Genomic DNA, 22,443 nt, shown 5'->3' with positions numbered 1-22,443 from the left:
TCTAGTGAGCTGGGTTTTGTCCGTGTCTGTGTTTTTGAAGTATTCTGCCCTTTAAGTGAAGGCAAACTGGATTCCCCTCTGCTCAGGTCAGTGACCATAGAAACAAGATGATGATGTGCTGATAATGCTGATAATTGCTCACAGTCATGAGACCCATATGACAGTTTCACTGATGTTTCATGTTCATTCATTCAACAAACATTATCTGAATGTCTGCCCATGCCTGATACCGGTCTAGGCACTAAAAAGCACACTTCGATTTCCACCTGTACACCCTTCATACAAGAAATTATCCTGTATGCCTTTTCTCTGTCATTAGAAAAGAAAAATATCCTGGAGGCTGTTGGCAGTGACTCAGCTGAACTGTCTTCCCACTGAAAGGCTTTCTACAATCCTTCTGAATGTCATCTCCCAGCCTTTAGCCATTCTCCCTCTGGTCATGGGGCTCACTCCTCCCTGGGGCAGGCCTGGCCACTGCTAAGTGGCTCCGCACCAGGAAAGCCAGCCTTGTATTCTTTGTTCTGTGCTCTGGAGCTAGTGTCTAAGGAGGTTAGAAAGAATAACCATTTAAAAAAATTTTTTAATCCAAAATGGAGACAACTATATTTAAACAATAATAAAAAAAATTTTAATCCTCACCTGAGGGTATGTTTATTGATTTTAGAGAGAGGGGAGGGAAGAGGAAGGAAGGAAGAAAGAAAACATTGATGTGGGAGAGAAACATCAACAGGTTGCCTCCCAGACTTGCCCCGACTGGGGATCAAACCCGAAACCCAGGTGTGTGCCCTGATGCGGTATTGAACCTGCACTCTTTTTAGTGTGTTGGACAATGTTCCAACCAACTAAGTCACTCAGCCAGGGCAATAACTCTTTTGATTATGTTTACACTAGCTCTAGCCACATCAATATAATAATAATATTACCCAGTACGCACCAGTAGCATGTGAAAGAAGAAATGCCAGATACAGCTCTTTTAGCTTTTAGTATGAACCAAAAACAGTATGGGCTTTCAACCAAAGCTGTGGATTCAGCACAGCTATGATATGTTTTCTCAAGCCCTAGGTGGAAGTTGCTTAAGCTGTTAGAGGTAATGGCCCTGCAGACTTCAAACACAACCATTCTTTTGATCTCAGAGTTGATAAGATCAAAATGTTAAGCTAACCACAGGTAAGAGAGCAATTCCAAGGCTAAGATATAAGGACACTAAGAAATCTTATGGTGCAGGAAGGGAATAGACAGACTGGACCTGAATAAAAAAATCTAAGATACAGTCATCTTCCCTGATCCATGGTTTCACTTTCTGCGGTTTCAATTACCGACAGTCCACCACAGTCCAAAAATATTGGATGGAAAATTCCAGAAATAAGCCCTGGCTGGCGTAGCTCAGTGGATTGAGCACGGGCTGGGAACCAAAGTGTCCCAGGTTCGATTCCCAGCCAGGGTACATGCCTGGGTTGCAGGCCATAACCCCCAGCAACCGCACATTGAAGTTTCTCTCTCTCTCTCTCTCTCTCTCTCTCTCTCTCTCTCTCTCTCTCTCTCCCTCCCTCCCTTCCTTCTCTAAAAATAAATAAATAAAATCTTAAAAAAAAAAGAAAGAAAATTCCAGAAATAAACGATTCCTAAGTTTTAAATTTCATGCAGTTCTGAGCAGCACAATGAAATCTTGCACCATCCCATTCTGTCCACCCGGGATGTGAATCATCCCCATGTCCAGTGTATCCATGCTGTCTGTGCTACGTGCGTTAGTCACTTAGTTGTTACCCCTGTTATGAGAGAGAGAGACAGAGAGGTCGCACATTCACATAAATTTTATTACAGTATGTGTTATAATTGTTCTATTTTATTGCTAGTCATTGTTAATCTACTACTGTGCCTAATTTACAAAGCGAACTTTATCATAGGTGTGTGTGTATGTATGTATATCCGGTTCAGTACTATCCACAGGTTCAAGCATCCACTGGGGTCTCGGACCATATCCCTCGTGGATTGGAGGGGGCTACTGTATAGTAGGTAAGGGATTTGCAGTGAGCTAGTGAGAAAGCCAGACATGCAGCCAGGCTTCCTGTTGTCCTGCTAGGTCTCATTTGCCTGTAAGTAGGAAAACAGGTATTATGCAGTCTTGTCATTTCCCTACCAAAACAGCCAGTTCAGTTTGCCCATGAGGGAAGAAAACACTTCCCAGATGAACAGGAAAAGCTGCTGAGTTTTCTTTCATAGATTTACGCTGGCTCAGCCTTGGAGACCCGGAAGTGACCTGAGAATAAACACTGCTTTCAAATGTTCCATTTTATTTTGATGCCTCCTATGCCCTGCAAATGTTCTAGCTTTGTGGGCAACTGCCCCTCTCCCTGATTCCACCACTCCTTCAGTGGGACAGGGCTGGGCTCTATTTCCAAATCTTTCCAGAATCCAAGTTGACTCTGGCAGAAGGACACAAAAATAGAACTGTTAAAAATCTTCCACAGGGGATTTCTGCTTCAAATAAGGAACTCGCTATTTCTGATGCAGACACTCCCAATTTTTCATTAAAAACCTCATGAAGACAAGAGAGGAAGGGAAAGAAAGAAAGTCATGACCAAACCAAAAAGACTAGGACTGAAATGTGATACTGTCAGAAGCTGAGAGGAACTTAAACTAAGTTAAGACAGATACAGCGAAAGGAGATGGGTTATACCTCTCCATCAGCTCTGTGTGATGAGATGTGGGGATCCATAAAGAAAACCACAGCCCTGCCTACCACCTGAGTTGAGGAGCTGCGAGTAAACTTATTACTGAATTTACTTACTCCCAAACCAACCAAGAGGTGCTGGGGTAGAGACTGTGGTGGTACAGCAGATACAGGGAGACGTGACCAATCTGAAGAACCCTAGCAGAAATGCATGCTGGGAAGTACCATACAAACATACATATATACACATATATAAAATTTTTTAAAATTGTATTTTACGATTAAGCTAAAAATCAGTTGTCCTGATTTTTCCTCCTTTGACCCCCTCCACCCAGCACCCCTACACCTTTAGACAATCCCTCCTGTTGTTCATGTCCATGGGTCAAGTGTGTAAGTTCTTTGGCATCTCCATCTCCTATACCATAATTTACATCCCCATGGCTATTCTGTAACTACCTATTTGTACTTCTTAATCCCTTCACCTCTTAACCCATTCCCTCACACCCCTTTCCCATGTGGCAACCTTTCCCCAAGTAACATCTTTTCTCTTGCTTTTAAGAGTCTCTCTTTATCTTTAACCTTTGGCCTTCTAATAAGGATATGTCTTGGAGTGGGCCTCTTTGCACCCATAATTGGGACTCTCTGTGCTTCCCAGACTTGCATGTCTATTTCCTTCACCAAATTAGGGAAGTTTTCTTTCACTCTTTTTTCAGATAGATTTCCAATTTCTTGTTCTTTCTCTTCTCCTTCTGGCACCTCTATGAGGAGAATATTGGACTTCTTAAAGTTGTCCCAAAAGCTTTTTATACTATCCTCATTTTTTAAATTCTTTTTCTTCTTGTTGTTCTGATTGGTTGTTTTTTGCTTCCTTATGTTCTACATCATTAATTTGATTCTTGGCTTCATCCACTATACTGTTATTTCCCTGTAAATTGTTCTTTATTTCAATTAGTGTACCCTTCATTTCTGACTGGGTCTTTTTATGCTGCTGAGGGCCTCACTAAGTTCCTTGAGCATCCTTATAAAGAGTGTTTTGAACTCTGTGTCTGATAGATTGCTACTCACCATTTTATTTAGCTCTTTTTCTGGAGTTTTAATCCGTTCTTTCATTTGGTCCATGTTTCTTTGTCTCCTCATTTTGGCAGCTTCCCTGTGTTTGTTTCTATGTATTAGGTAGAGCTGCTATGACTCTGTGTCTTGGTAGTGTGGCCTGTTGTAGTAGGCATCCTATAGGGTCCAGTGGCACAGTCTGCCCATTACCCAAGCCAGGTACTCAAGGTGCACCCTTTGTGTGAATACATCCTCTTCTTGTTGTTGAGCTTTTGTTGCTGTTGGCAGATCAATTGGGGGGATTTACCCAGGCCAGTTAGCTGCAAGGGCTGGCTGTGGCCACTGACCACCAACCTCCACCCTCCGTGGAGGATCAGCTGTGCAGGGGCAGGGTGGTCGTACTCAGACCTGGTCTGTAGCTGTCCACTGGGTGCACTGGCCCTGGGTTTCCTGGGTGGTTCAGGCCAAGGTCAGTCCCCCACTGTGTTTTGCCTGGGGCACCCTGCCTAAGCTGTAAAGCAATATGAGATGGCTGCTACTTTTGCTGGGCTTGGACATTCCCAGGTGCAGCCAAGCTGTGACTTTAACCGGGCAGCTGCTAGGGCTCACTGAAGCCAGCTGTTGCTTGTTTGACAGGATTTAGTAGCCAAGATGAGCCATTCTTATGGAAAAGCGGGTTGGGTGGGCCTGTAAGTTGGGTGGGGTAGAGCTTCTGTGGATCTCTAAGGTGGGTTGCACAGTATTAGCCAGGTTGATGGAGTCTCACAGATGGCACCAGCCTACCAGCTCTGTGACAGCGGGGAGGGCTCAGCAAAAGGACAATGGCCTTTGCTCACCTTGATGCCAGACACTTCACTCTCTCCCTGTACACCACTGGTGCCCTTCAAGTTGCCACCCTGGTGCTGAAGTCCAGAGGGAGTGAGTTTGAGTAGGGGAGTCTGTGTGTGGGTTCCCCAAGAGGAGCTGCTTAGGGCTGCAGCAGACTCCTCTACGGACTCAATCCCCACTGGTTTCACGGCCAGAAGTTGTGGGGTGTTGCATGGGTCACTGGCCAGCAGTGATCATGGAACGCTGCGGATGGCTCAACGAAAAACACGCGAGAGAAAACATGCACAGAGACAAACTAGTTTCTGTGGAGAAGTAGGGATGAAATGGCCACCCCCCCTAGTGAGGAGCGCGCCGATTTACCGTCCATACCTGCTTTTATTGGGCTCACTTTGCATAATAATTCAGGTAAAGTACAGTACTCATTAGGGGGAAGTAAGGAACCATAGAAAACAAGGAAGTCTGAGGGTCTATTTTGAGTCGGGGTCAAAGAGCTGTAAGACTTTGAGGAACATAACTTCCTCCTTGGACCCCTCTCATTCAACTGAGAGCATTCTAAACAAAGAAGGTTTCACAGTAATTTACATATTCTTTCTTAGGCCTGATCACCCGGGGAATCCGCCCTTTTCAGCACAGAGCTGCACCACCCTGTCATTGTTTCAGGCTTAGGTGGAGCAAGGGAACTAAGGCAACCAAGAGATAAGGAGTTTTTCTCCCAGATGATGAGAACTCAGGCTATGTCAAAGCCGAGGAGCGAGGGCCCATCACCCCCTTTTGCTGCAGCCCCCCCAAGTCCTTCTTTTGGGGGGGCTTCCCAAAGTGATCGTGCCTGTCTTAGGTCGTTCCCCCCCTTGGGGAATCTTACCCGTCTTTGGCTAACCGACCAAGCTTTTTGGGGTTCAGTTATGAATGAAGCAGCAGAAGCAGCATTCCTGCCAGGGAGATAAGCTTTTGTCTCCTTGCTGGCTTACGGTTCCAAGGGCGTTCCCTTAGCCTTAGCCTAGGCGGGGGTTTCAGCTTCTGATACCAGGCAGGGTGGTTCCCAACAGTGGGGACTAATTTTCCTGGCACTGGAACCCTGGGCTGGAGGGCCTGGTACAGGCCTGGGACTCCTTGCTTCTGATACATCTCTCCTGAACCTTTATCCACGTGGATGTGGGGCCAGCCTGTTCCTCATCTGCACCCCTCCTACCAGTCTGGATGGATGTGGCTTCTCCAGTTCCATAGTTCTCAGGCTTCCATTCAGCTCAATTTCTGACATTCTGAATGATGGCTGTTGTATATTTTAGTTGTAATTTTGATGTGGTTGTGCAAAGAGGCAGGCCATGTCTGCCTATGTTGCCATCTTGACCAACCTTAACATTTTTTTAATTTTTAATTTTTAGTTTTTAGCTCAGAGAACCAGGCATTTCAGGTAGGAAAAGATGCTGCCTTGGAAAGGCAGAGAGGAACAAAGAGAAAACCATCTTGAACTGGGAACTGGAATAGGCACTGTACAAACAACCTTCTCTCCTGTGTAAAGCTGATGTCAACACAAGAAGGTGCACAGTGTGGGACTGTTACTCTGCTCACCCTGTCTCTCCACAGACACAGTCTCTATGCCTGAACTGTACAATGCTGCAGCCACAAACCACCTGTGGTTACTGAGCACTTGAAAATGTGACTGAGAGACTGAATGTTTAATTTTAATTAAATTTAATTTTTAAAATGGAAGCAGTATAAAATATTTTTCCACAACACACTTTAATGTTTTGGTCTGGCTACATTCACTTGAACCATGGATTGCATTGTACAGTGCATGGGTCAGCCACACTGCATTTATTCTAACATTAAACCTGATCACATCACCAATCTAGTTGGTGTCACAGATTTATTCACTTTCAATGATATATTTTATTGCACTAATGCTACTTTTCAATGTGTTTATTTGAATATGGTTTAAAGATAGCACAAGTTATAATGATAAAAATTATAATTTGTAATTAAATTTAAATACTTATATTAATTATAACAAATTATTTTCTAGTTAAAAAATAAGTATGGACACATTTAAAATTGTAAAACCAAGGCACATCTCTACCATGGAATCGAGTAGAGAGGCAGGAGTGTCATGACTGGCTCAGTAAAGAACAGAGAGACCAGCTTGGCATAAGAGTTAGTGAACTAATCTGGACAGGTGCAGTTTTGAAAGTGTTATGCTTTTAGTTTCAAAGTCAATCAATTCTTCTAAAAAAGATAAACCAGTTTTTCCAACAGGAATGCAAATATGAAAGAAAAACTATGTTTTGGTACTCAATTCAGATACTGGAAAACTTTTAAGTATGTTAAAAAAATTAGGTAGGTAAATCTACATGAAAACTAAATTTTATGATGGGAACAATTAAGTACAGGCCTTGGACAGTCTGTGCTAATTTTACTTGTTACTATTAGCCTCTCCTTCTGTTCAGCTGTTATTATTTAGGTTGCCTGGATGTATGACAAACTTGTTTCCCAAACCCAGCAGAATTTTCCATTTCAAGGCTGAAAATTATGGATATGTCCACTGCCTACAAATGGAAAAAATGAACTTTCAGTGAATTTTACAGACTATAAGGCCTTTTGTAATCATGTATTTCCTCCTTTTATTTTATTTTTGTAAATGTTAAGTCAACCTTAAGCACTGAAAAGGACATTTGAAAACAATGTAAACTTAGATCATCTACTTGCATTTTTGTTCTAATCTTATAGCACAGTTGTGATCATAGTATATATATAATTTTATATTCTACCCTCTCCTCTTAATTTTCCATTTTTGACACAATCACCATATTTATCATTTTACTAATTTTATACTCCCCCATCATATTGACATATTACAATTTATTCAACATCCCAGTATTGGTTGTTCAGGGTATATTTCATACCATGACAATAATCTTTATAGTAAATACCTTTGTAGGTATTTTATTTTTTAGACATATTCCTTATGTTATGATTATGATGATTATTAATATTTCCAGTTGTCCATCAAATTTATAAGGTTATCCAAAGCCCAGCTAACCAGAACTTGCTTGCTTTATTTATTTATTCTTAATTTAATGTTCAGGTATAATATTGAACCCTATTATGGGTTTAACTTGATTTTTTTAAAGTAGTAGTAGTAAAACTGAATCTTTCTTTTTTTCTACTTGTATTCAAATTATCTGTTTTCATTTTTTGCCCATTTTTGACATCTTGGTGCTTTGTTAACATTTATAGAAATTATGCATATATTATAGTATTTTATATCTAAAATTTATTATTAAGAATTTTTCTAATTTAATATTCTCTTTTTAGTATAGTAAAATTTAATAGAAAATTTTTAAATCATACTTATTCATCTTTTCCTTTGTACTCATTCTTATTACTTTAATAGTTAGCAAAATCCCTTTTTTGGTGAAATGTTGATAATTGTTGAGCTGTGTGATGGATAGGTCCATGGGTGTTCATTTTTGTTATTCTCTAATTGGATATGTGTTGAAAAATATCTGTAAAAAAACTTTTTAAAAAGTATCTCTTTCTCATTGCTAGAATAGTGAATTTTGTTTCTACTGGTTTTTCTCCCACCCCTTTCATGTGCTACTTGAGGGAACTCTTGCCCAGAAGGTTAAGGTAACTCTCTTACTGACTCACTTGTTCCCTCCCACTAAACTTGGCCACAAATTTTTTAGGTACCACAAAAACACTCAAAGACATGGCTATTTAGAAAGGGCTAGAACTCAATTAAAGAAAGTTTCGATAGACGATCCCAAGTAGCTAGGGCTTTATTCCTACAAAATTGTTCCCACCCTACCCCACCAATATAACAACGTAAGATGAGGGGTATGCTGATAAATTAATAGCTGGCTCTCTGAGGATAGAAAATTCTGATTTGTAGCCATTTCTTCAGTGTAAATATTTCCAACATAACTGCTTTCAATGTGATGTCACTGAACTTGGGGTTGGGAATAGATAGGCAGTAGTACACCATTATACAGTATTTCTACCACACAGACATGATAGACATATACAACCTCAAGAAAAAGGTAGTAAAATAATTAAGTGATGAATTGTTTTAAATATATCATTTATATATCATTTATAAATACTTATACTTTAATATAGTTTATTTACTCCCAAATACATATGATTTAATTTCAAATAGTGACTAATTTAACAATCAACTTAAAAACCCCTGAAAATTTAATAATTTTGATCAGCTCTGATGGGCTGATACAAGAATTGCGAACGATGTTGCAGTACACCACAAGGAGACAGGACAGCAATGAAAAAGCTGAGGACAAAGCCAGCACCATTTGCTATGGCTGTGCCATTTGTGGAGCAGGCCTGTGACCTTGTTAAACATGACTGCCATTTTACCCTTCTGATCTTCTGTCCCCAGGACTGGAAATTACTTGAAGCAAGAACTGAACCAGACTAACCACTCCCTGCAGCCACAGGCAGAAGATAATGTTGGAACAAACTGCAGCCCCTGTTACAACACCCCAACAGCCCAAGGCCCACATAGCAGCAACTCCTACACCCATTTTTAATCCAATTATAATCCAGTAAAAGCTCAAGGCCCCCACCCCTCAGTGCTGGTGTATCTCTCCACACCATGCCCCTCTCCTTTCTTGGAAAGTGAATTAAACTTTACTCTCTTCTCTTCGTGAATTCTTTCACAGCCCACATCACTGACCATCCTAACAAAAGGGTAATTTGTTTTTAACTGTAGTAAAATACATATAACAGAATTTACCATTTTAACCATTTTGAAGTGTACAATCCAGTGACATTCATTGCATTCACAGTGTTGTGTGACCATCACCACTACCCAATCCAGAACTTTTCCATGACCCCCAACGAAGACTCTGTGCCTGTTAAACACTGACTTCTCCTTTCCCCTTCACCCTAACCCCTAATAACCATCATTCTACTCTCTGTCTCTATGAGTTTGACTATTTTAGGTACTTCATATACATGGAATCATATATTTGTCCTTTTGTATCCTTTTGTGTTGTCCTGGATTATTTCACTTAGCATAATGTTTTCAAGGTTCATCCATGTCTGAGCATGTAAGTGAATTTCATTTCTTTTCTAGGTGGAAGCCAGATTTAAAGGCCAACATTTAAGGCCACCTTTGGTGCCCAGACAACCATGCTTGGCCTGGAGGGATAGTATGGGGATGTCACTCCACCTACTCACTTCCAATAAGCCGAGCCCAGATTCTGAAGTGCAACAGGTGGGAGTCCCATCCACTCAAGGCACAGCCCTGGTGGAGAGGCCTCGGGGCACCTTTAATAAGGAACCTGGAAAGGACAGAATGTACCATATGTAGATTAAAATCTCATCCTGTTTATCTTTTCAATAAATCCAGGCTGGTATTTCAACCTCCAAAGTTCACACAACTCAGCCAATATGAAAGTGGTTCCCTGACCAACAGCACCAGCTGGGAACTTGGTCAAAGTGCAGATTTTCCACCCCAAGCCCAGACCTACAGACTCCAAAACTCTTAGGGTGGGGCCCAGAAATTTTGTTTTTAAGAAGAACCTCCAGGTGACTCTTACGAAGTGTCAAATTTGAGAACTGCTGCTCTGTTGTAAAGTTTCTAGATTCCAACTACTGATGTCTAAAAAAGTTCCCAAACCACCCCATGGACACTTTGTAAGTGTAGATTCCCATTCATAATCTTACATAAACTATAAGGGAATAAGGGGAAAAAACCCCAAGAAGAATTATATTAATGGAGGGAAGGGAGTCATATCATTAACATTAAAAACGTCTGCATAAATATGACTCAGGAAATGTGTTCACCAGAGATCATTAAACAGTATCGAGTTCTCAAAACCATCCACTGCAAACATGCATCACTCCTGGTAGGCCTGATCTGTTATTTCACAATGTGTGTGAAACTCCAAAGTCAATTCTCTTCCCACACATTGGAGCTGGCGGACTGTAAAGGAGGTTTTCAGCCCTGGAGGAGGCAGGCTGAGAATCCTGGACAAAGAGCAGAATTCCAATCCCTGCCCTGCCCTCCAGGTGTAACCCCACCTGTGAGGGCTAGTTTATTCTGGCATAAAGTTGACACAGTATTCACTATGGAGCCAGATATCTGTGGGCATTAACAATAATGTCAACCACATTATAGCCTCCTTCCTTATTGAGAGAACCTTCATGACTTTAGCAATGGGGCTTGGAAAACCAGGAAGCAGGGACTCACCCCAGGGAGAAAATGATTGTTCCAACTACCACCCATGGTTTATGAGTGGCCACACGAACCACTTCTGGTCAATGAGAAATACAGACAACCCTACCAAAAGACTTTGAGAAAGAATTTTCCTCAGAAGACAGGATCAGCCTGTCAATTCCCCCCTTTCTGCTACCTTTGGATATTGTCAGGACACTTTGTCTGAAGCTATGACCTCAAAAAGATCCTCATTAATATAGACCACACATGCCTCACATGATATCTGGGAAAAGTTCTCCAACTTTACCATGCACAACAACCACTTGGGGAGAGTCTAGAAATACTACAGATTTTTGGGATGCTACACTCTAGAACTTGAGTAAATCTTGGGTTGATTCCAGAGGCCTTCTTTAATCAGGTGTCAGTAAGAACCCCCAGTTATTCTCCTTACACCATGTTCAACCCTGATTCTCACATAGGTGGTCCCTGCATGAGACCCCAATTCCCAAACTGCAGTCACTTTGTGTACAAGCATTTAGATTCCTTCCTTAAATATTTATTTTGCTATCAGATACTAGACGTTGTGAGAAAAACAAAGGAGGAGACATGATCTCACTCTCAAGGAGTACATAAACTAGTAAAAGAAACAAAACAGGTGTAAACTAATCCAATGGCAGAGCAGCATGTGGTAACTATGATCAGAGGTGTGGGGCGTGGGGGAAACAAGTCATGTGCTCCCCCCTCCAGAGATTCAAAGAGCTCTCAGTTGACTCAGGCTTAGAAGGACCATTAAGAATTCAAGAGGGAAAGAGTTTTGGAAGTAGAGAGAACAGTAAAAATGAAACATCAGCTAAGATCATGAATGGTGAGACTTACTTGGAAAACAGTTCTCACTCTGGAGTTGGCCTGGAGATGGAGGACATTGAGAGAGCCATAGGAGACAAAGGCTGGAAAAGTGATTTTCAAAAATGGGTCATGTTGGAGCAGGCTGAGCTTGAAGGTTGGACTACATTGTCCATCCATAGGAAATTGTACATCGTTGAACACCCCATTGGTGAGCACCCACTATGGGCTAGGCCAGAGGGTGGGTGCTTCGTGGTCTCTGCCCTCGGGGGAGCTCAAAGCTGAGTGAAGGACTCAGGGCTGTATTAAGACATAGTAAGGTGTGAACATGCCTGGGATGGAGTAACTGCAGAGAGAGACGGGAGCACACAGGGCAGGCCCTTCGCCCAGATAAAGTCAATCATGGAAGGAAACTGTCCAAGCTGAACCTTCCAGAGTTGGCCAGGTAGAGGACAGGGAAGCAAGGAGTCTTGTTTCTCCAAGGCTGAATTTGTGCCTAGATTCCTTCCAGGTACCCAGTGGTACTTTTACTTCACTCAAAAAACGTTTATTACATTAACTGTGCTAAGCACTGGAGCAGATAAAAAATAAAACAGGATTTACAATCCAGGCCTGCAGTTCCTACTATGGGGTCCTGGGACCTTCTAGGACCTGTCCCCTATACTGATTGGTCCTGTCTTCCACAGGCCTACAGAATGATCTTCATTTCCAAGGGCCCTCCTGCTCTGCCCCCAGGGACTAGCCCTGCCCTGATTGACAGGACTTGCTTTCTCATCCCCATGTCTGTGTATAAGCCTTTCTCCTCTCATCCCACCCTCAGTGTAAAGGCTTCCCTGCCACCGAGCCTTCTCAGCCCACCGATGATGAAGTCAGGCACACCTCTAGGGCAGCATGTGCATAATGCATCAAATCATTTATCATGCAGTCCTACAATCCTAAAGACCTGTCCCTAAGGGGCTGACCTGCCTCTTCTGCCTTTAGATGCTTCCCCAAGTCTCACTCCACAGGGACAGGCCACTGCAATCATGAGCATATCATCCTGGTTGCTCTCTACTCCTCAACTATCAGCTGGTACCTCCTTAGGTACTTAGAATGACTTAGGTCAACATCAAGTTCATTTTCGACAAGTAGAGTGGACATAGACTCTACTCTTACCCTCTTCAAGGTTCCAGTCCCATAGTCAGCTTAATCTCCCAGACCTGCCTTTTCTGGTTGATTCCCCACTTTTAACCCATTATACATTTTAACAGAGTGGCACAGGATACAGAATCAGACTGCCAAGTTCAAATCCTAGCTCGAGGGGAAGGGTTTAGAAAAAAGAAAATGGCCTCTGCTCGCCCCAATGCCAGACTCCTCAGTCTCCCTCTTCATGACACTGGTGCCTCTCAAGCCACCATCCTGTCTCCTGAGCCCAGAGGGAGTAGTTCTGAGTAGCCCCTGGCAACCACCAGTCCACTCTTTGATGCTATGCAATTGACTGTTTCAGATGCCTCATACCTCAACTTCTAGGCATCTCAGCTCCAGGAAGTTTGCTGACCTTCAGCCATGGAACTAGGATGATGTGAAGCCGAGATGATGTGAATCAAGATGACTAAACCAGGGTGACACACACCGGACCATCACTTGCCTTACCAGAATGGACTGTGCTTGTCTGTACATAGAGAACTTTGCAGCCCCCTCCCTTGATCTCTTTGTTTTGTTCCCCTTTCCCTCCTTATAAAAACCTTTGCCTCCACTGATAGATAGGTGGAGATGAGCTTTGAGACCTGAGTATCCCATCTTCCCTGGAGATGGGCTATGTGAAATGAGCTCTCCATCTTCCAGGTGACTGGCACCCAAAAATAAACCACTTTCCTTTACATCAGTACCTGCCTCTGAGTATTGGCTTTCTTGCATTTGGTTGCAGGGGTGTCCAACTTTTTGGTGTCTCTGGGCCACAGTGGAAGAAGAAGAGTTCTCTCGGGCTACACATTAAATATACAAACACTAATGAAAACAAAACAAAACAAAAATCTCATAATGTTTTAAGTAAATTTAGGATTTTGTGTTCGGCTGCATTCATAGCCATCCTGGACTGCATGTGGCCTGCAGGGCCACAGGTTGGACACCCCTGGTATAGTAATCAAGATGTGATAAGCCAAACCGGACAAATGCCCTAAAACCCAGGGTAAGCTGTGGGCCTTCTCAGGCACTGCATTCCAACTTTCACTTTTAAAAAGAGAGGGCACTGGCTGGGTAGTTCAGTTGGTTAGAATGTTGTCCCCATACAGCAAGATTGGAGGTTCGATCCCCGTTCAGGGCACATATAAGAAACAACCAATGAATGTATAAATAAGGGAAACAACAAATTGTTTATTCTCTCTCTCCCTCTCCCCCTACCTCTCTCTCTCTAAAATTAATAAATAATAATAAAAAATAAGTTACAAAAGAAAAGAAAAACAAGCCCTAGCTCTCTCACTTGCTGGTATATGACCAGCAAATTACTGAACCCTTTGTGCCTCAGTTTCCTCATCTGTACAATGTGGAAGATATAAGTAGTGGCCACTTAAAATGGATGAAAATTTAATAAAATAACATCCCAGGTATTTTGCACAGGGTCAGACTCACAGAAACATTTGGTGAATATTAGTTATTAATACCCATAGCATGGGGGATTCCAGCATACAGAAAGGCAAAGCCCTTATAGACTAAAGCTGTGATTTTCAACCAGTGAGCCATAAGAATTTTTAAAACCTGTAATATCTGACTATTTAGTCGGGGCAGTGACCTCTTTCCTCTTAGACTGTCAGATAAAACAGTGACAACAGCCAATATAACAACAGCTGTCCTGTGTGAATGAATCAAAATTATATCTATTTTTTGTCATATTGGCAAAAAATATATTTTCTGGTGTGCTGCAGAATTTCAGTAATTAATTTATGTGTGCCATGAGATGAAAAAGTTTGAAAATCACAAGACTAAGGTATAGTCTGGCTGAAGAGGGGGGTCCAGGCTCTGAGTCAAGGCCAAACCCCTCAGTGCCCCATGACCTGGTATCAGTGCTAGGATTTTCTCTACAAAGGGCCCTGCCCTAGCAGGTCTATCTAGTCTACAGGCTGTGACTTATCCCATCTACCTCCTCTGTGCTTCTGCAGCTAAAGATGCATAGAGCCAATCAGACTATTTAAATACAGACCTGTCCCCGCCATGCAGTTCAAAGCACCTTACATTCTTTTTGGAACCAGCTAAGCATAGCCAAATGAACAAATAATCCACCTGGAATGTATGACAAGAATGAGCGATTGCTACTTCACCCCACTGGAAACTGAGCAGACTACATGTTAGCTCTTTGTACTCCAATAATAAAGTGTATGACCATACATTAATTTTGAGTCGGAAAATTTGATAATTATATATCCTTCTCATTCTTCCTCTTCACAATGTTAAAGTGGGCAGGTGATATTGGTAACTCTCTATTTTTAAAAAATTGATAACAGGTGCCCTGGCCAGGTGGCTCATTTGGTTGGAGCACTGTGCTGTACACTAACAGGCTGTGGGTTCCATTCCTGGTCAGGGCACACACCCAGGTTGCAGGTTCAATCTCATGTTGGGGCACGTAGGAGACAACTGATCGATGTTTCTCTCTCTCACTGATCAATATTTCTCCCCTGCCTTTCCTTTCTCTCTAAAATCAATGTAAAAAAAAACATGGGTGAGGATTAAAATTAATAATTAATTAAACATTGATAAGATGTGATAAAAATTTTCAACTAGTACAAAAGGGTATATAGTGATGTCTGTAAGAACGTCATCCCCCACACTGTGGCAATCACTGTTATAATTTCCTGTGTATGCTTTCAGAATATTTAATACAGTAACAAGCATATCAGAATATAGATAGCCTCTATCATTCTTATCTAAACAAATGGTAGCATACCATGCAAACCTACATTTTGCTTTTTTAAGAAAAAAGTATCTTTCATATCATCCTATATCTATTCCTATCGATCTGCATTACTTTTTAAGAGTTGCATAATATTGTACTGCATGGATATTCTATGATTTAGTCTGTCTCTTACTGATAGATATTTAGGTCCTTTATAACCTTTTGCTGCTGCAAACAAGGGTGCAATACATATACCCTTGTACACATGTCCAAGTATATCTTTGGAATAAATTCCTAGAACTCAAATTGCTGGAATAAAGGAAAATGCATTTTTTAAAATTTTGACAAATATTGCACAATTTCACAGCAATGTTTTTTGGTTATCAAATGATCTTTACATTTGAGCTTAGCCAAAAGGCTGAGAAGAGATATCAAATCATCTTTCATTGAAATATTTTCCTTTGTAGTTCTTAACTAGCTGGGCATCCCGCTGCACCACTGTTGATATCATCTGTGATGTCATTAGGATGGTGGCCATCAGCACTGCAGCACACAGACAACAAATATTCCAGAGCAATTTTTTTTTATCTTCACTTGAGGACATGTTTATTTACTTTAGAGAGAGGGAGAAAGAGGAATGTCAGTGTGAGAGAGAAACAATGATTGGTTGCTTCCTATACGTGCCCTGACCCAGGATCGAACCCACAACCTAGGTGTACAGGACAATGCTCCAACCAACTAAGCCACCTGGCCAGGACTAGGGCAATTCTTAACACGATGTCTACATAACTGCTAGGTGTCCATGATTGGGTTTTTTGAAGGGTATCCTTAACCCCCTTAAAACCATATGAAAAATGTCAAAGGTGTGTTTTTCTCCAGACAGGATTCATGGCTTTAATCAGATTCTCAAAGGGGTCTGTGACTCTAACAAGAATAAGAACCACTGAGTCAACAAGTCCTTGCCTTGTTCAGCATCAAAAAGCAAGAGTAGCAGAAGTTGAAGCTAAGCGGGACCCAGAAAACACCTTCCTGAGTGCTCTGGAGGAGTGAGAGGGAGGATGCTTAGGGCTGATTATGCCACTGGGCTTGTACCTATAAAGGACCTCCCCCAGGGGAGATGGCTCAATTGCACATAAGTCAGGGACTTTGCTCCCACTCACCAAGGAGCCCTCTACATTAGTTTCTGATAACTTACTGTTACCTCTTGGAAGGGGGGAGATGAGTTCCCTAAACCAGAATTTTGAATCCACTGTGACTCTTTGGTCATTTGTGGGAACTTCTCTCTGTTACAAGTCAGGTTGCTCATGCTGCATTATGTCTAGGCTTTAAAGGGTTAATAGTGTTGAGGCACAAAGTTAAAGGTGTTTTCCAGAACTTGATGTTTTATTTAGAAACAAATGGCAATTTTTAATGACTATGTTAACTTTATAGGTTTAGTATTAAAATTGCAAAAGTAGTAAAATAAATAAATAAAGTTTTTTTCCCAGAGTAATTTACAGTTTGACCTTTACCTGCAATTTATCTCTGCTGCTGATTATGGATCAAACATTCTTGGTCTTTTATGACCAAGAATAGGCAACTTTTATGTCTAGTGGTCTGAACCAAGAAGCATTATGGCAATTTCCTAACCTCAAATATCTTGAAACTTTAAAAAGAATTCTTTAGAGGTGGTGGCTCAGGTTTTCATAGCAAAAGCTTTCAGTCCATTTCAAACACAACTGACACCAAGTCACTCCCATAAAACCAACAGCAGACCTTAAATGGAAGTCCTAAATTCCTTGGGAGATTAAACTTTATTTTTATTTGTTTGATTTACATATACTGTGAAATGGTTACCACAAAAGGCTCTGCTAATACCCATCATCTAATAGATATAATTTTAAAAAAAGGATAAAAGAAAAACATATTTTTCATTTTGTGAAGAGAACTTAGGATTCACTCTCTTAACATTTTTCTTATATGTCATACAACAGTGTTAGCTATTGCAACGGTCCCCAAACTTTTCGGCACCAGGCACTGATTTCATGGAAGACAATTTTTCCATGAGCGAGGGCAGGAGGATGGTTTAGGGATGATTCAAGAGTATTACATCCAAGCTCACTTCCAGTTGTGCGTTCAGGTTCCTAACTGGTCCTGAGTGCCCCGGAGGTTGGGAAACCCTGAGCTATTGTCATCATACTGTACATTACATCCCTAATACTTACTTATCTTTGGGAAAACAGTCTTGAAATGATAATCCATTTCAGTTTCAATTGAACTTTAAAACAAACAAAAACCTTTGTTGGAGATCCATATTGGTCTAGAGGTATTAAGCACTGTAAAACTATGGGGTATAATGGGCATATTACACCTATAGGTACAATATACCTATAACAAGTATAGTAAAAAGGTACAATAAGGAGCTTGAGAATGGGGACGGTTTCAGCATTTACCACACTACCTAGAGTTTACAGCATAATGACAGGCCTATGTTTTGGTTAATGCTTTATTTATCAAGCATGCACATATTCATATAAGTGTTTTTAAAGCTTAGTTTGTCAAAGCAAGGTCCAAGAAACACCTGAATTACATTCCTCCAGGGAGCTTCTTAAATATGCAGATTTCTGGGTCCCACCCTGTCATACTAGACAAATTTTAGAATAGGGGCAAAAATCTGCATGTTGTGCAAGCTTCCTGGGGGATATACCTGAAGTATGGAAACTACGGCTTTAGACGTTGTCTTAATTTAGCCTTGTGCCCTTCACAGCTCCATCAGAAAGGGGCTGTGGATACTTCTGCCTAAACGCCTCTGGTGAGAGAGCTCTTGCAAACTCCCAGCCCACACAGCCTATGGGTTTCAAGTCACTTCCTTGAATTTAACCAGAAGCTTCCATCCAAAAAACTCCTACCCAGCTCTGCCTAGTGCCACAAGGAGTGAATTGATTCCCACATCCATGTGCCAAGCCCCTCAAGCACTCAGGGCTGTTAACAGGTTTCCCCACATCTACCTCGACCTGACCTCCCTAGTGGAAACAGCTCCAGTTCTTTTGACCACGTCTCATATGTCAGCTTGACAAGAATAAAGTTAAAGAGGAAAAGAAAAATATTAGGTCATGATTTAGTTAATAAGCCAGGAGGCCACAAATCCAAACCTCAAATCACTATAAACCAAGCACGGATGGAGCCACAGTAGGTCAGAGAGAGTAAATCTGTTTAAAGTGGTCTGACCTTGACCAATGACCACAACTTGAAGCCTTGGGATCCTCATCTGTAAAACCAGGTGTATTAACCCCACCTCGGGTTGAAATGAAGATTAACTGAGAAACACAGGATGACTTTATTCAAAGTCCCTCCAGGGAAGACACCGGAAAGCCTATCAAACTGCCGCCATAAGCAGCCCTAACTGCACTGAAAGCAAACCCTTGAGGGCTAGATTTGGGCCAATCACAGTCCAAAACCCGTGCAAAAAAATTTTTGAAGTTTCTTGTTTTACATTAAAAAGGTATCTAAACTTTAAATTCTACTCCAAAATATATCTGCAATTGTATAAAAAGTGCTTTTATCCTCAAATATTTGGGTAACATTGACACCCAAGGACAATCCCCCCACCACTTACTTATTCTGAAGTTTTGGGTACGCCCTGGCATACCACCGACCACCCCCAGTGCCTGCCACTCACCTCCACCTCCTTGGAGAGGGGCAAGCTTACTCCACAAGCAGATGAGCAGGATGGGGAAAACAACTGAGTGACTAGACATAAGCAAAGAAACGGGCCACCAGATATGAGTGTGGGGATGACCAGGAGGCTCAATCTTCAGATGCTGAGTGCTGTTGTGGTCCAATTTGTGCTGAAATTGCTTTTAGAGAAAAATTATCCCTAACAAAAGAAAGAAATATAGGAAAGAAAAATCATAGATACCCGTAGTAGTTGTGTGTTTTTACATGCTTGTGTCTATGTGTGTACTCCACAAAGCAATAGAAATCTAACCTAAGATCAACACAGGGGATTTGGCTCTGGGAAGTAAGCAGGTCCTGGGCAGCGACAGTTACCCATTTTCTAAATCCTGTCTTCTTCTCCTGCTTGCCCTTCCACCTCTCTGTCATCTGACAAGTCCCTTGCTTGGCTATCAATAGAGTCACTTGCAATGTAAGGAGGAGGTGGAAGGTTCCAAAATTGATGGACAACGGGATGGATCATTTAGAGGAGGGGACCCCATCCATTCTTTCCACAAAAGCTAGACAGATAGTTGAAAAGCAATAATCTTTTTGATCCTTAAGTCTCCAGCTGGTCAAAACCATGACAAAAGAGTCAGTCTGAGTGAGTTACTGGCAGACTCAAGTCATGGACCCCCAAATAATTACAGATTAAATAACAATAATCACAGAGTCCCCTGTGCCAGGCTTTGTGCTGAGAGCATTAGATACACAAAAAGGATTGAAAGGTTAAGAAAGTAGGAGAAAGAAGTAAGTTTCTTAAAAGGAGCAAAGAAAGAACTAATAAGTAAACCTTGTTGAAATGAGTCAACTCCAGGGAATATGAACTCAATCTTTTGTTTATAATGCCCAAATCAAGCACAGTGCTTGGCACATGCACTCAATAAATAACGGCTGCAGTCTCCGATTGGAATAGCGAGCTGCAGAAACTGCTCTGGAGGTCTTTCCGAATAAAGGCCGTGTTTGCCTCTCGTCCACCGGGAGCACGTACCGGCCCGCTCAGCCTCTCGCTCCACCCAGTGCCGCCCGAGCCCGACCGACCGCCCACAGGCCAGCGACGGGAACCCCCTCCCGGGCGCGGCGCGTGCCTGGCCGCCTCCGCGAGGCGCCGTTGGGTGGCCGCGCCCCCCTCCCAGAGTGCAAGACCCCCGGTGCGCAGTCCCCTTACCGGTCCTGCCAAGACGTAGCTGCGCTCGTCCACAGCGGCCACGGAGGTCACACCCTCGTCGGGGCTGGGCTGCCGGTCTTATCCGGGTGGACCCGCCCCACTTTGGGGTGGAGACTGAGCCGGAGTTCCTGGTAGTCCCTCTGCACTCGAGACCGGAAAACCGTCCGGGGCGAAGGGCACCTGGAGCCGGGACTGGGACCGGGACCGCGTGGCCCCCAGGCCGGGGGCCGCACCTGGCACGTGCCTGCTCCCCGGGAGGCGGCCGGTCCCGCTCTCCCGGTGTCAGGTTCACCCAGCCCCGCTCCTGCCCGGCGGTGTCCGAGCCCCTGTACCCTCCGCGTCTCCCCTGCCCCGGCACCCCTACCACCTCCCGGAGTCCCGGGCCCTTCCCTTACCCGCGCCGCACGCAGCTCTGCGCTGGAGCCGGGAGTCCCGCCGCGAGTTACAGCTTCTGCCTCGAAATACTGCACTTTCTTTGTCACTGCAGGGCTCACGCCGCACCTGTGGCCGGAAAAGTGGAAAATCATATCAGAATGGCAGATTTAGTGTCCTTCTTACATATAAAACATACACTTCAAAAGTTCCCAGGAGTTTCACTTCTCTCTTGAGGAAAAGTGAGTTCTTTCCCTTGAGGAAACTTGGAAATGGAGTTCGCAGCAGCCCAAGATCTTTCCCTCTTCACCTGTTAAGTTACCAAGCTTCTGGACTGGTCTGCAGCTCCTGGGGTCAGCCTTGGCACAGCATTCATTCCCCGGCATGTGTGTTGAACCTTTTGGCTTCTCTGGGCCACAGAGGAAGAAGAGTTGTTGGGCCACACATTAAATACATCGCGACACATAATCGCAAAAAAATCTCATAATGTTTTAAGTAAATTTACGATTTTGTGTTCGGCCTCATTCATAGCCATCCTGAGCTGCATGTGGCCTGCAGGCCACAGGTTGGACACCCTTGGATGTGTTCTTATCTGTTGGACACAAGCCTCTTGAAGGCACTGAGACTAGGTCATCTTTGCACCTGCTCCTAATACCTGTGCCCAACGCCGCCTCACCTCCCCCTGCAGTAAGAGCTCAGTGAATGCTTACAGAATGAATTCACTAAGTCTACAGGCAAATTCCGGTTTTAACAAAGGGTAGGTAGCTTTGGGGAGTATGTTTGCTACCCAACAAACCAAAATCTAAGTGGCTAGTAGCTACTCCTTTACACACTGGAAAACAAGGATCAGACTGATGTGGATTCTAAACCTGGTTTTGTCCCTTTTCTCTGCTTGTAAACTTAAAGTTTCTGAGTTTCAGTTTATGAACCAAGGAGGAAGCAAAATTAACAAGACAAATGGTAGAAAAAATAAAATAAGGATAATTCATTTCCTCAAAGAGATCAGAGTCTATCACCTCCCTTTGATAATAGCAATTAGCCTACCCTAAAAAAAAAGAAAGAAAGAATGGTGAGTAATGGAGCAAATGCTGTTGGCACCCTGCTGAAATCCTTTTCTAGACAGGTGAACCCAGGTCCCAGCTTCCCCTTTCTCCTCATACCTTTCCCCAGACTAGGCTGGAAGCCACAGTCAGAAGCTAACTTCTGTGGGGTACAAAAGGCCAGGGATAAACCTGTGATACCCTTCATGTTCCTGAGCTCCCATGAGCTTAGGCTGAAGCTAAAATTCAGCAGAAACCACATCTTTGCTCTGCTCCCTCCTCTGTGCTGTCCTGCTTCTCTCACTTACAGTTTCTCCTGAGAATATTCCTTCGCTGAGGCATTTACATGAGAGAATCCCTCTCTTAGGCTCTGCTTTGGGGAACCTGACCTAAGACAGTGTTTTAAAAATTAATGTAATTGTTGAAATGAAAGACTCAGTGGAGACTTTAAAGATAGTAGAATGAACACATGAATTTGCATCAGCTCCCTCTGGAAATCCATCTAAAAAAAGAGTAGTTTTGTTTTGGATTTCACAATGACAATGGCCCAAAAGAGGAAAAATAACAGAATTCTGGAATTCTGGAAAGCAAATTGGCAGGTGATAATGGACTTCCACAGACCTAAGAAAACTGATTTCTAAGCCAGGAGTAGGGAAAGCTAAGAAGCAACCTGATGTAGAATTTCTCAGGATGTCCAGGAATTTGCTGCATCAGATATTTCTCAAAGTGGGT

General features: G+C 42.7%; 1 protein-coding gene across 2 annotated transcripts in view; it reads right to left on the bottom strand.

Moving 5' to 3' along the window:
- ANXA4 (annexin A4) overlaps window positions 1–20,405 on the bottom strand; it is a 65,648-nt gene extending 45,243 nt beyond the window's left edge. Inside the window, exon 1 of one of the 2 annotated variants that reach the window (XM_045827945.1) lies at window positions 20,300–20,405. The gene's annotated coding sequence lies outside the window, so the exon portion shown is untranslated. Of the gene's footprint in view, window positions 1–19,096; window positions 19,289–20,299 lie in introns of those variants that run through there. The other variant, XM_045827946.1, reaches the window with a different exon arrangement.
- Between the last annotated feature and the right edge of the window lie 2,038 nt (window positions 20,406–22,443).

Source organism: Phyllostomus hastatus, unplaced genomic scaffold (genome assembly GCF_019186645.2).
Source record: "Phyllostomus hastatus isolate PE091 unplaced genomic scaffold, TTU_PhHast_1.1 phas_scaffold_78, whole genome shotgun sequence".
Lineage (NCBI taxonomy): Eukaryota > Metazoa > Chordata > Mammalia > Chiroptera > Phyllostomidae > Phyllostomus > Phyllostomus hastatus.
This window is presented reverse-complemented; position numbering and strand designations above follow the sequence as displayed.